Genomic DNA, 13,894 nt, shown 5'->3' on the forward strand with positions numbered 1-13,894 from the left:
TTTTGGCTTTTGCTGCCGTTGCTTTTGGTGTTTTAGACATGAAGTCCTTGCCCATGCCTATGTCCTGAATGGTACTACCTAGATTTTCTTCTAGGGTTTTTATGGTATTAGGTCTAACATTTAAGTCTCTAATCCATCTTGAATTAATCTTCGTATAAGGAGTAAGGAAAGGATCCAGTTTCAGCTTTCTACTTATGGCTAGCCAATTTTCCCAGCACCATTTATTAAATAGGGAATCCTTTCCCCATTTCTTGTTTTTGTCAGGTTTGTCAAAGATCAGATGGTTGTAGATGTGTGGCATTATTTCTGAAGGCTCCGTTCTGTTCCATTGGTCTATATCTCTGTTTTGGTACCAGTACCATGCTGTTTTGGTTACTGTAGCCTTGTAGTATAGTTTGAAGTCAGGTAGCGTGACGCCTCCGGCTTTGTCCTTTTGACTTAGGATTGTCTTGGCAATGCGGGCTCTTTTTTGGTTCCATATGAACTTTAAAGCAGTTTTTTCCAATTTGGTGAAGAAACTCATTGGAAGCTTGATGGGGATGGCATTGAATCTATAAATAACCTTGGGCAGTATAGCCATTTTCACGATATTGATTCTTCCTATCCATGAACATGGTATGTTCTTCCATTTGTTTATGTCCTCTTTGATTTCACTGAGCAGTGGTTTGTAGTTCTCCTTGAAGAGGTCGTTTACATCCCTTGTAAGTTGGATTCCTAGGTATTTTATTCTCTTTGAAGCAATTGTGAATGGAAGTTCATTCCTGATTTGGCTCTCTGCTTGTCTGTTACTGGTGTATAAGAATGCTTGTGATTTTTGCACATTAATTTTGTATCCTGAGACTTTGCTGAAGTTGCTTATCAGCTTAAGAAGATTTTGGGCTGAGACGATGGGGTTTTCTAAATACACAATCATGTCATCTGCAAACAGGGACAATTTGACTTCTTCTTTTCCTACCTGAATACCCTTGATTTCTTTCTCTTGCCTGATTGCCCTAGCCAGAACTTCCAACACTATGTTGAATAGGAGTGGTGAGAGAGGGCATCCCTGTCTTGTGCCAGTTTTCAAAGGGAATTTTTCCAGTTTTTGCCCATTCAGTATGATATTAGCTGTGGGTTTGTCATAAATAGCTCTTATTATTTTGAGGTACGTTCCATCAATACCAAATTTATTGAGCGTTTTTAGCATGAAGGGCTGTTGAATTTTGTCAAAAGCCTTTTCTGCATCTATTGAGATAATCATGTGGTTCTTGTCTTTGGTTCTGTTGATATGCTGGATTACGTTGATTGATTTGCGAATGTTGAACCAGCCTTGCATCCCAGGGATGAAGCCCACTTGATCATGGTGGATAAGCTTTTTGATGTGCTGCTGAATCTGGTTTGCCAGTATTTTATTGAGGATTTTTGCATCGATGTTCATCAGGGAGATTGGTCTAAAATTCTCTTTTTTTGTTGTGTCTCTGCCAGGCTTTGGTATCAGGATGATGTTGTCCTCATAAAATGAGTTAGGGAGGATTCCCTCTTTTTCTATTGATTGGAATAGTTTCAGAAGGAATGGTACCAGCTCCTCCTTATACCTCTGGTAAAATTCAGCTGTGAATCCATCTGGTCCTGGGCTTTTTTTGGTGGGTAGGCTATTAATTGTTGCCTCAATTTCAGAGGCTGCTATTGGTCTGTTCAGGGATTCAACTTCTTCCTGGTTTAGTCTTGGAAGAGTGTACGTGTCCAGGAAATTATCCATTTCTTCTAGATTTTCTAGTTGATTTGTCTTTTTCTTTTTTTTTTTTTTTGAGGTGGAGTCTCGCTCTGTCGCCCAGGTTGGAGTGCAGTGGTGTCATCTCGGCTCACTACAAGCTCCGCCTCCCGGGTTCATGCCATTCTCCTGCCTCAGCCTCCCAAGTAGCTGGGACTACAGGCGCCCGCCACCATGCCTGGCTAATTTTTTGTATTTTTAGTAGGAATGGGGTTTCACCGTGTTAGCCAGGATGGTCTCAATCTCCTGACCTCATGATCCGCCCCCCTTGGCCTCCCAAAGTGCTGAGATTACAGGCGTGAGCCACCGTGCCCGGTCTGGACTCTTAAATATACTTGAGGACACAAAGAGCTTTTATTCCCTGCATATTTACCTTTTTAGAAATGGTAATTGAGAAATTACAAATGTATATTATTTCATTTAAAAAATCACAATAATATCCCAATTATGTATTAACATAAGTAACATTTTTTAAAGAAATAGTTTCTAGAACTAAATATTTAGTGAGAAGAGTGGAATTTTGTTAGATGTTTGGCCATCTCTGGGCAGTCTGGTTTAATGTAGGGCAGCTGGGTTCTCATCGCTGCTTCTGCCTTCAGGCCTGTAGCCTCTGGAAAACACAACTGTAAGAAGATGAGAGTGAAAAGGGTGTGTACATCTTTGCATTATTAAGAAATGGTTTTGAGCATATGTATCCCCTGAAAAAGTGTTAAGACTCCTCAGAGGGTCCCCTGAATACAGTTTGAGAACCACTTTCATACACCTAAATGACGCTTTCCTTTAACTCCTATTCATCCTTTAGGTGATTGAGACAGGGTCTCACTTTGTTGCTCAGGCTGGCTTTGACCTCCTGGCCTCACACATTCCTCCTGCCTCAGCCTCCTGAGTAGCCGGGATGTCAGGCATTAGCCACCACACCCGGCTTAGATCTTAGTCTAAATGTGCCTCATCAAGGCGTCTTTCATTAGCCCAGACTAGATCACCCTGTTTGACCCTCCCATTACATGTGCTTATACTAAAATATCTGTATTTGCTACTAGACCGTAAGTTCCCCAAGGCCAGAGATGGGGCTCTGTTTGCTACTGTATTATATATTCCTAGCACAGAGAAATGCTCTGAATATACTTACTGAGTCACTGACTGACGAGGCAGAGGAAGTACAGAGTAATATAATTATTTTCCAGGTATTCACCAGTGAAGAGGGAAGAGGCTTGACTATAGTTTATTTCTACATTATATTATGATGCCCTTGATGGCTAGAATCATGCTTTTCCCCTCCATGTCATCAGCAAGGATAGTTTGTGCTCACTAGATGTGCTGAGTGAATGGATAGATACCCAAGAAGAGGATGGGTGAATTCCAGGATTGGATGAGATTTCAAGTGGGACTTTAGGGTCCATTTGATTATGTGATTGTTATGTCCCGGAAATGATTAATTATGCTGTCAGTAATATAGTTATTTCTGAGTTATGTTTGATATAGTGATTCCATATACTTGCATCAGGAGCATTTATCATCCTATATAGAAACATTTACATCAAAATAGTCTTGAATCAGGTAAAAATATGCACTGAATTAAGAATTCAGGGCTGGATGTGGTGGTTCATGCCTGTAATCCTAGCACTTTGGAAGGTCAAGGCAGGCAGATCACAAGGTCAGGAGTTTGAGACCAGCCTGGCCAACATAGTGAAACCCTGTCTCTACTAAAAATACAAAAATTAGCCAGGCGAGGTGGCAGGTGCCTGTAGTCCCAGCTACTTGGGAGGCAGAGACAGGAGAATCGCTTGAACCTGGGAGGCAGAGGTTGCAGTGAGCCAAGATTACGCCACTGCACTGCAGCCCGGGTGACAGAGTGAGACTCCATCAAAGAAAAAAAAACGGAATTCAGTATCTGGCCACATGTGGTGGCTCATGCCTGTAATCCCAGCACTTTGGGAAGCTGAGGTGAGTGGATCACTTTAGACCAAGAGTTTGAGACCAGCCTGGGCAACATGGCGAATCCCTGTCTCTGCAGAAAATAGAAAAAATTATCTGGGCATGGTAGTGCACACATGTAATCCCAGCTCCTGGGAGGCTGAAGTGGGAGGATTGCATGAGCCTGGGAGGCTGAGGTTGCAGTTAGCAAAGATTGTGCCTTTGCACTCCAGCCTGGGCCACAGAGTGAGACTCTACCTCAAGCGGGGGGAGAAAAAAGAGTTCAATATCCACTTGCCATAGGCAACTTGCAATGAGATAAAGAATTGATTAAACATGTGGCTTAAACTACTAAGAAAGACATAAAATTTGCCTATTGAATTTTAATATGTGCTATGTGTTTATGTTTTTCAGGTAAGGAATTACATTTGGTTCTGCCTGGTTTCCCTAAGGGACTTGACAGATGCTGTCTTCTTATGTTCATTTGTAACCTGCCAACTCATGCAAAATATGCTTGCCTGCAAAGTTAGGGCTTCCAATTGTAAGTAATATGCTCTGTATTTTTGTCAGTGGATTGGATCATGTGGTAAGAACTGTGCAAGATAATCTTGGTTATGTCTCATGTGTTGTCTGCTAGGCTGATTTCAGAGGTGCAGTCTGACTTATCGACCACTCATCCTTGACACTGCTCCCTGTGCCATTCTGGGGGCACTGTCTGTCCTCTGCCCTGTGCCCCTTTGCGTCTCTCATTCCTCCTGCTTGAGATACCTTCTTTTTCCTGCTCCCGTTTCTCTGTATCTTACTCATTATTTGAGACACAAAACCTTCTTTTCCCTCTATGTAACATTTCCGTTGTAAAAAATAATTTAATATGCGAAAATAGTTTTCCAAAAAAATCACTTGTGGATAAACGTTGAAAACACTGTGCTAAGTGAAATATGCCAGATGCAAAAGGACCAACATTGTATGATTCTACTTATATGAAAGATCTAGAATGGGCAAATTCAGAGAGACAGAATAGAGACACTAGAGGTTGCCAAAGGGCTGGAGGGAGGGACAGAATGGGGAATTTATTGCCTAGTAGTAGTTAAAGAATTTCTCTTCCAGGTGATGAAAAAGATAGATAGTAGCGATAATTGTACAACGTTGTAAATGTAATTAATGCCACTGAATTACACACTTAAGAATGGTTAAGATGGCAAATTTTGTTTTGTATATGTTAATGTAATTTTTGAAAAGGAAGAACAAAATCAGTTGTCCCTAATCCCACCCCTCAGAGATTTCACTGTAAATACTTTGGCACCTTTTTCTTACCTTTTATTAAATAAAACAAAAACAAAAAACAGAAAAAGAAACATTTCTTGAGAGTCTTTCTTATCATTTAAGTTAGGATCCTGTAGTATAATACAGTCTGTATCTCACTTTCTTTAATTCAATCTTCTTTCTTAAGCTTGTTTCCATACGATTGGAACCTTTGCGTCAGTCTGGTCAGCTGCTTAAGATTTCATTCTAACCAGACTTACTCATTTAAAACAGTGCCACCATAATCTTTCTCAGCCTATTCTTGTTATGCTGACTTCCCCATTTCATTTATTCAGCAGGCATTTCCTGAGCATTTACTATGTGCCAGTTATACTTTTGGGCCCTTGGAGGGAGGTATAAGCCAGTAATGGGGTTCAAATTCTGGAGTCACATTGTCTGACCTATGCAAACCAGTTCTCTGTGACATATTTTGAGAGACATTGGGTGATCTATAGATTCTATACCATTCCTGTGGTCCTAAAATTCTCTGATATGGGGCATTTAATTCTGAAATGTGAAAACTAGTTAGAAGAAACCTGGCCATGAACAAACTGTTAGAAGCACTTTTTAAAAGTTAGCTCTCACTCTTTTTCTCTTATTAGGGAGATACCCATGAAGCTTTTGGCCTTTCCTAAAAACTGATTTGACATATAATGAACAATTTGAAATTGTCATTACCAAGAACAAAACAAAACACCTAAGTGCATCCCCTTATTAGAAGTCTAATGAAGGAATGTCAAGTCTCACTTTTTTTTTTAAGTAGTAGAATAACAAAGTCCACACATAATCATGGTGTCTTGGTGAATATGTATTATCTTTATGTGTAAATTAATTTTCCCCAGACTTTATTTTATTGTATTAAAATGTGTTCCACTCAAGACTTGCGAACTAACACAAAAAATGAATATGTATTACATATACCCTAGAGACAGAAAAAAAATAATTACTTTAACAAAAGCCTTAGTGACATGAATAAACTTTTCTTTCAGACTTTTTTTTTTTTTTTTTTTGAGATGGAGTTTTGCTCTGTCGCCCAGCCTGGAGTGCAGTGGCGCAATTTCGGCTCACTGCAACCTCCACCTCCCGGGTTCAGGCAATTCTCCTGCCTCAGCCTCCTGAGTAAACTAGGATTACAGGCCTGCACCACCATGCCTGGCTAATTTTTGTATTTTTATTACAGATGAGATTTCACCATGTTGGCCAGGCTGGTCTCGAACTCCTCACCTCAGGTGATCTGCCCACCTTGGCCTCCCAGAGTTCTGGGATTACAGGTGTGAGCCACCATGTGTGGCCTAGATATTTTAAATACTGACAGAGATGAGGACTGCTTCAGAGATATTTTTCTTGGATGATTTAGAAGGAAGATGGTGGAATATAAAGAACTTGGTAGACAAACACGTAGGAATCTTCTAGACTATATCCTCACTTTATAGTACCAGGCACATAGTAAAAGCTTGATATAAAGTTGAGCAAATGAATGGATTTTGAAAGGACTGAACTTTTAACATTAGGATATGAATATTATCACCACGGGAAAAAAGATACATTATTTATTTTAACAAGTGATCTCAATTATTTAACATGTGAACTCAAGAGTGATAATAATGAGATGATGTGGTATGAATCAGGTTTGTATGCCTAGACATATCTAGCATTCAGGAAAATATGCAGATATCTTTGCAGAGAGAAGGCATGTAGGGTCGCTTTCTTTTTTTAAGCAATTGATAGAATGAAGTTTATTTAACCCTGCCTCCCATTTACTCCTTTCTTCAAAAGCTAATTTTCATATCTGTTTTCAGACTTTTATGTGGACAGATGTTTCAGAGTTTGTTTACAAACATTTCCCAGACATATTGTTGATCAGCAGGTTTCTTCAATTAACAGCATCTTCTTAAGCCTGTTTCCTACATTCTGATTGACTGTATGACAAATGCTGTAGGTTTTCACAGATGCAAGGAAAGAGAAGGTTACCAGCTCAGCAGAATCCTGTGGAAATCAGATATGAGTCTTAGGACAATTCATACGAATGGAATTCAGTCAAAGGTTGAGAGTGCATGAAGTAGTGTGGCTATGGGTCGCATCTTGAATAAAGTCAGCTGTTGTGCGTGCACCACACCAGATACTGGGCCACACCCAGACACATTCTCTCACACACAGTATCTCCTTTAATCCTCTGAAGAATCCTGGGAAAAGCAACTGGGGTCATTATTCCAGGGATGAGGACAGAGAGGCTCAGACACCACAGAGCGTGCCCCAGAGCCCATGTGACACATTCATGGTGGAGCCCCAAGTCACATTCTAATGTGTCTGGTTCTGAAGCCCTTCCTTGCTCTGCATAATAAAGTGTTCATTAAAATGAGAAGCAGGCTCTGGGTATATTGGATTTTCATAATGGGGAAAAAGATGTATACATTGTCTCAAAACATGGGCACAGGAATTCTAAGATGTTTTTTCTTAAAATTAATGAAATAATGATGTAAAATATTTGACAGAGTACCTGATGCATTGAAAGTGCTCCAGAGTAAGGCCTGCTGTGGCTATTGTTTTTGTTATTGATATGCAACAACAGGAACCTTTGAAGAACAGCCTTTGTTCTTCTTGGACTTGATACAGGGTTAAATATTGTAGAATTCTAAGCATTTTGATATAAATTTATTTAAATATCACATCCCTGTGTGAGTGAGCAAGGGCGATGAAAGCCATGTGGTATTCATTTTCTAGACTGCATTCCAGTGGATTCCGAACATCCTACTCTGTCAAGGTGGCACCTCCTCTGTGCTGTCCTCATTAGGCTATACCTAGTTCAGGGCATGGCACTTATTAGTTATTCGTTGAATGAATGGGTGATTAAAATTGATCGTGGGGATTAACTGTCTGCAGCCTGGATTGGGTCTCCACGTCTGTAGATTTTCTAGAGTGTGAATCTCCTTGTTGAAAACTTTCTGCTGATGTGCAATAAATTTTATTCACAAATGAAACACGTCCTTTGATGTCTATGACATGGTGTGATCCTAGGGTATATTCCTCAGCATTAAAGCCATTAACTTAGCCCAGTACAGAAGCATGGTTTAAAATGAGTCTTCTCAACGTGACTTCTTTAAAAACTCTGCAAATTGTAGCTCAAGGAAGATAGAATTACTCCATATTAGGTTTTTAAGTTCTTTCATAAATTTTAAAGATTGACACAACTGAAGGAGCCAACAACAGGAACTTTTTATTTCATCAGATGTGCTCATCAAATGTTGTAGCTTAATAAATAAAGCAAATAGGCCAGGTGTGGTGGCTCATGCCTGTAATTCCAGCACTTTGGGAGGCTGAGGTGGGCAGATCACGAGGTCAGGAGATGGAGACCATCCTGGCTAACATGGTGAAACCCCATCTCTACGAAAAATACAAAAAATTAGCTGTGCATGGTAGCAGGTGCCTGTAGTCCCAGCTACTCAGGAAGCTGAGGCAGGAGAATGGTGTGAACCTGGGAGGCGGAGCTTGCAGTGAGCCGAGATCATGCCACTGCACTCCAGCCTAGAGGACAGAGTGAGACTCCTTCTCAAAAAAAAAAAAAAAAAAAAAAAAAAATCAATACTAGCAACCTCTTTTATTTTCATTGAATTACAAGTTCCACAGTTGATCAAGTTCTCTGTGGTCATAACCATAGTCTTTGATGTTGTTTGCATGATTGTAGAAGGAGCTTCAAAATGCACATTTCAGAAACAGCCCAAATGGCATTAAACTCTTCTCACTATTCCCCCAAAGCTGCCATTGAATCGTATTTCCCCCATTACAAAAACAGTAAATCTGAAACACTTAGGAAAGATAGAAAAGCATAAAGAAGGAAAAATAGTGATCTCAAAGATAATGACTAAACAGTTTTGTTTATATTTTCTAGTGTTTATGGGTGTGTGCATACAAAAATGGGGTCACATATTTATAATTGGATTTTTATTTACTTAGTACTATGTGCCTAAAATTTTAAAATCTTAATACATATTTTTTCATGACCTGACCTTAGTGGCTGAAAGCAGTGGTTTTACAGAGATAGAGATTTTCTGAAGTTTTCAGAATGTCTATTGGTAACAGTTGAGAGAGTAGATTATTTCTTAACTGATGCAAAATAATGAACAGTAATTAAGTTTTCCATCCTTTCTCCCCACTATCACTGGAGTTTTCCTGATACCTTAACAGTAAAATGTGAAAATAATGTGTGGTCCTACAGCCAGACCCTTATCACTGCCCTGTCCACCTTCCCTGGAAGAGGCAGTAGGCATGGCTGTTAGAAACAAAGGGTTCAGATTCAGGCTTTCCAAGTTCAGATCCCAATATCTCAATTGACTGGGTGTGTGACCCTTGGCAAGCTCATTAACAATTCCAAGCATTGGTTTTTGCAGTGGTACAATGGGGATAGTAATTCTACTATCGATGAGCAGCGGTAACAATACATCGAAAGGAATCTTTTTTCTTCTGAGGAAGTGGGTCTCAACAAGGGCTTAAAATATTCAGTAAACCATGCTGTAAGCAATTGTGCTATCATTCAGGCTTTGCTGTTCCATGTATAGAGCACAGGCAGAGTAGATTTAGCACCTTCTTTAAGGCCCTGGGATTTTCAGAATAGTCAATGAGCATTGGCTTCAACTTAAAGTCACCAGCTACATTATTACCCCCTAACGAGACTGAGTCTGTCCTTTGAAGTTTTGAAGCCAGGCATTGACTTCTCTCTAGCTAGGAAAGTCCTGGACAACGTATTCTTCCGATAGAAGGCTGTTTCATCTACACTGAAAATCTGTTGTTTAGTATAGCCACATTCATCAATTATCTTGATCTCCTAGATACCTTGCTGTAGCTTCTACAATAGCTAGATTCCTTTCAATGTATTGTTAGTGCTACTCATTGACAAGGCACCTGGTCACCCAAGAGCTCTGATGGAGATGTACAAGGAGATGAATGTTGTTTTCATGCTTGTTAACACAGCATCCCTTCTGCAGCCCATGGATCAATGAGTCACTTAAACTTTCAAGTCTTATTATTTAAGAAATACATTTTGTAAAGCTATAGCTGCCATAGATAGTGATTCTTCTGTGGATCTGGTAAAAGTAAGTTGAAAACCTTCCGGAAACAATTTACCATTCTAGAGGCCATTAAGAACTTTTGTGGCTGGGTGTGATGGCTCAAGCTTATAATCCCAGTGCTTTGAGAGGCTAAGGTTGGAGGATCACTTGAGGCCAAGAGTTTGAGTGCAGCCTTGGCAATACAGTGAGATCTCATCTCCACAAATTTTTTTTTTTTAAATTGGCTTGGGGTGGCGGCCCATGCCCATAGTCCTAGCAACTCAGAAGGCTGAGGCAGGAGGATGGCAAAAATTTAAATATAACTTTTATATGTGCTGAAAAACCAAAAGAATTGTGTGACCTACTTTATTGCAATATTCACTTTATGGCGGTCATCAGGAACCAAACCCACAATATCTGTGAGCTGTGCCTGTATAAGTCTTCTCTAAGGATATTGATGGGACGAGTGCCACTGTCAGTGCAAACCTGTGATTTAAACACTTTGCTGCTGTAGTGAGATGTGGCCTAAAGCCATTAGCACAAAGAGGAAGGAAAACTGGAGGACTTTGACAGCACTAGTTGCCTACAGTGAGTTTTTATTTTCAAGTTAGAATATTGTAAGGGAATGTGGAATCTGATTTTAGGAGTTCTAATGAGGCAGGTTTAATGGGCTAATGGCGTGTGTGTGCGTGTAGAGAGGTGTGTGTGTGTGTAGAGAGGTGTGTGTGTGTAGAGAGGTGTGTGTGTGTTGTTTTCAGTAATTGGTTAAGTGAAACTTCAGGCTTCCATCTTCACCCTTTCCAACCCATTTGTCATATGTGGGTAGAGTAATGTTGATAAAGTAGAATTTAATGATCTCACTTCCTCATTCAAAATCTTTCATTGGTTGTAATTTGATGTGATTAGCCTGGGCCTTTGTGATTTGATTCCAGCCACCTACCCATGTAAGATCTTTATTTTCTGCTTCTTGGAAGTATTGGAAAACCTGGCACCATATGGCAGCCAGGGATTGTGAGTGAGCTACCACCTGCCATGTTCCCACAGTGCTCTCTGCTTCCCTGTATTGGAACAGTGTTACATCATTGTCTTACTCCCTGTTGTATCCCCAGTATTTAACACATTTCTGGATTCTAACTTAGGGCATACCTGGTGAATAAATTAATTAGTTCCAAGCATTGACTTGTTCTTTACTGGAAGAAGTTGCTTTTATTCACTAATTTTAGAGTGGATTTTTTCATCCATCCGTCTCTCCATCCATCCGTCCATCCATCCATCCATCCATCCATATCCATTCATTTTAAAAGTCTTGATGCAAGTGTGACAATATTAGCAATCATTTCTGGCTGGTGGGCACAAAGGTGTTCGTGATATTCTAGGAATGAAGTTGTCTTTGAAATTAACAGTGAGATGGTTAATTTTATGTGTCATCTTGACTGAGTTAAGAGATTCCAAGGTAGCTGGGAAAACATTATTTTTGGGTGTATCTGTAAGAGTTTTTCTGGAAGAGGTTAGCATTTGAATCAATAAACTGAGTAAAGAAGATCTGCCCTCACCAATGTGGATGGGCATCATCTAGTCCTTTGCTGGCCTGCATAGAACACAAATATGGAGGAAGGGTGAACTTGTTCTCTCTTCTTGAGCTGGGACATCCATCTTCTCCTGCGCTTGGACATTGGAGCTCTTGGTTTCCGGGCCTGGAGGATTTACACCAGTGCAACCCTCACCCACCCCAGGTTCTCAAGCCTTCTGCCTTGGATTGGGAGTTTATACCATCATGAATTGAAAGATACCACCAATTTACTTGGTTCTTTAGCTTGCAGACAGCATTTTGTGGAACTCCTTGGCAAATTCATGTGAGCCAGTCATGTGAGCCAATTCCTATAAATAAACTTCTTCTTATATATCTCTATATATGTCCTATTGGTTCGGTTTCTCTGGAGAGCCCTGACTAATACAAATAGTGTTCTTTTAAAAGGAGTCTCTGTTCTTGTCACCTGGAGCTCCATTGATCTAAAAGTTACCACTGGAAGATCCCAGATAGGTGAAGCTGCTACTTTTGCTGGGAACTTTTCTTACAGGTTGGAAATAGAATGATAGAAAGATAGAAATGAAAGTGCCCTTGTGGCAAGACTCATAGAAGACCATAAGAGATCTGAATGATGGTAACAGAGAATGAACCTTCTGTTCTCTGAATTCACTTTCAAAAATATCAGTGTTATTCCTGAAAATTCTGTGTCTAGGTGATTTAATTGTTGGAGTGTCTTAGGTAAGAGCAGTGCCTTTAGAGATGAAGACGTGTGTTCAGATTGCAGCTCGATCAGTCACTGAGAGTAGAACTTTGATCAGGGTGTCTCATCTCTATGGACCTCTATGAAATCTGACTGTGGAGATAAGAATGTTCCTCACAGAGGCTTCCGTTATTGACATGGTGCCTGTAAATTGCTTGATACAGCACCTGGCACATTCTAAACATTTAATGAGTGGCAGCAGACATCAATGTTAATATATGTGTATTGGCATGTCAAATTTCTTTGTTGTAAGTGAAAATTAGCAGAGAGAGAATCTTTAATTGTGGAGCCTTCTTGGTCAGCACATGTTGCTTTTCTTTTTGTCCTCAGTAGGTTGTTGATAATAATGGTAACTGAGGTGCTGCTCTGGAGCCTGGGGGTTGCATTTTTATACTAGCTCAAGGGTCATTCACTAGGCTGGACGGATCCCTAGCAAGAGCCGTGAATACCAGATTCACTGCTGTCTGACCAATTGTGGGGGCTTCAGATTGTCTTGATCTGTTGACAACATTACATGAAAGATCAACTTAATGGAATCTTGTTGATCTCACTCATCTTATTGGTTCTTATGTAGGTCTCACCATCTTGCATAACCTTAGGAATCACCTCCAATATTTACGTTTTCTGTTGATATCCTGTACACACACACGCACACACACACACACACACTTTTAAAAACAGGCTTTATCCACTTTTAAAATGAGAACCCCCCCCCGCCAAATATGTAACTTCTGCTTCCATTTGTCTATTATTAGAACACTTGCAGACAGCAATCTATAAAGTGAAACTTTAAACAAAGCAGTCTACATGGCTCTTATTCATTAATTTTCAAGGAAAAAATTAAATGCTAGGAATACAATGTGATTTCAATATGTATTTGATGAAACATCTTCAGAGGTTAAATGACATTCGTAGATATTTAAATTTAGCTTTGTGTTTCTTTCAGGAGTAATTTATTATTAAATAATCAATAAGGGTGTTTTGCCAGATTCTCAGGTAACTCAATTGTATGCATAGGTATGTACTTTCTTTTTTAATAGAGAGAAGCTTTTATGTGAATTGTAATGATCTATAGGATAATTTTAGGATTTATCTTTCCCCTCCCTTCCCTCCCCTTGCCTTCCTTCCCCTCTCCTCCCCTTCCCTTCCTTTCCCTCCCCTCCCCTTCCTTTCCCTTCCTTCCCTCCTCTCCCTTCCCCTCTCTCGACTCTCCTCCCCTCCCCTCCCCTCCCCTCCCCTCCCTTCCCCTCCTCTCTCCTCCCCTCCTCTCTCCTCGCCTCTTCTCCCCTCCCCTTCTGCTGTTTATCTAGATATGATACTGGATTTAGCTTCTCTGGAAATTTATGATAAATCCATGCACACAATCAAGAGGACTGGCCCATTTATTAGATTTTAAGAACTCTGCTTCCTTCAGGAATCTTCAGCAGTCATATATTTGAGTTGAAAACCGTCACTAAAGACTTTTCAATGCTGTCGAAATAGAGATTTGACTAATGATAATGAAGGTTATGTAGATAAGGCAGTTTCCTTCCTTCCTTCCTTCCTTCCTTCCTTCCTTCCTTCCTTCCTTCCTTCCTTCCTTCCTTCCTTCCTTCCTT

At 40.1% G+C, this 13,894-nt stretch overlaps 1 protein-coding gene across 9 annotated transcripts in view; it reads left to right on the forward strand.

Moving 5' to 3' along the window:
* MAGI1 (membrane associated guanylate kinase, WW and PDZ domain containing 1) overlaps nt 1-13,894 on the forward strand; it is a 685,858-nt gene that overhangs the window by 292,034 nt on the left and 379,930 nt on the right. The gene's annotated exons all lie outside the window — the stretch shown is intronic.

The sequence above is a fragment of the Piliocolobus tephrosceles genome, chromosome 2 (assembly GCF_002776525.5).
Source record: "Piliocolobus tephrosceles isolate RC106 chromosome 2, ASM277652v3, whole genome shotgun sequence".
NCBI lineage: Eukaryota > Metazoa > Chordata > Mammalia > Primates > Cercopithecidae > Piliocolobus > Piliocolobus tephrosceles.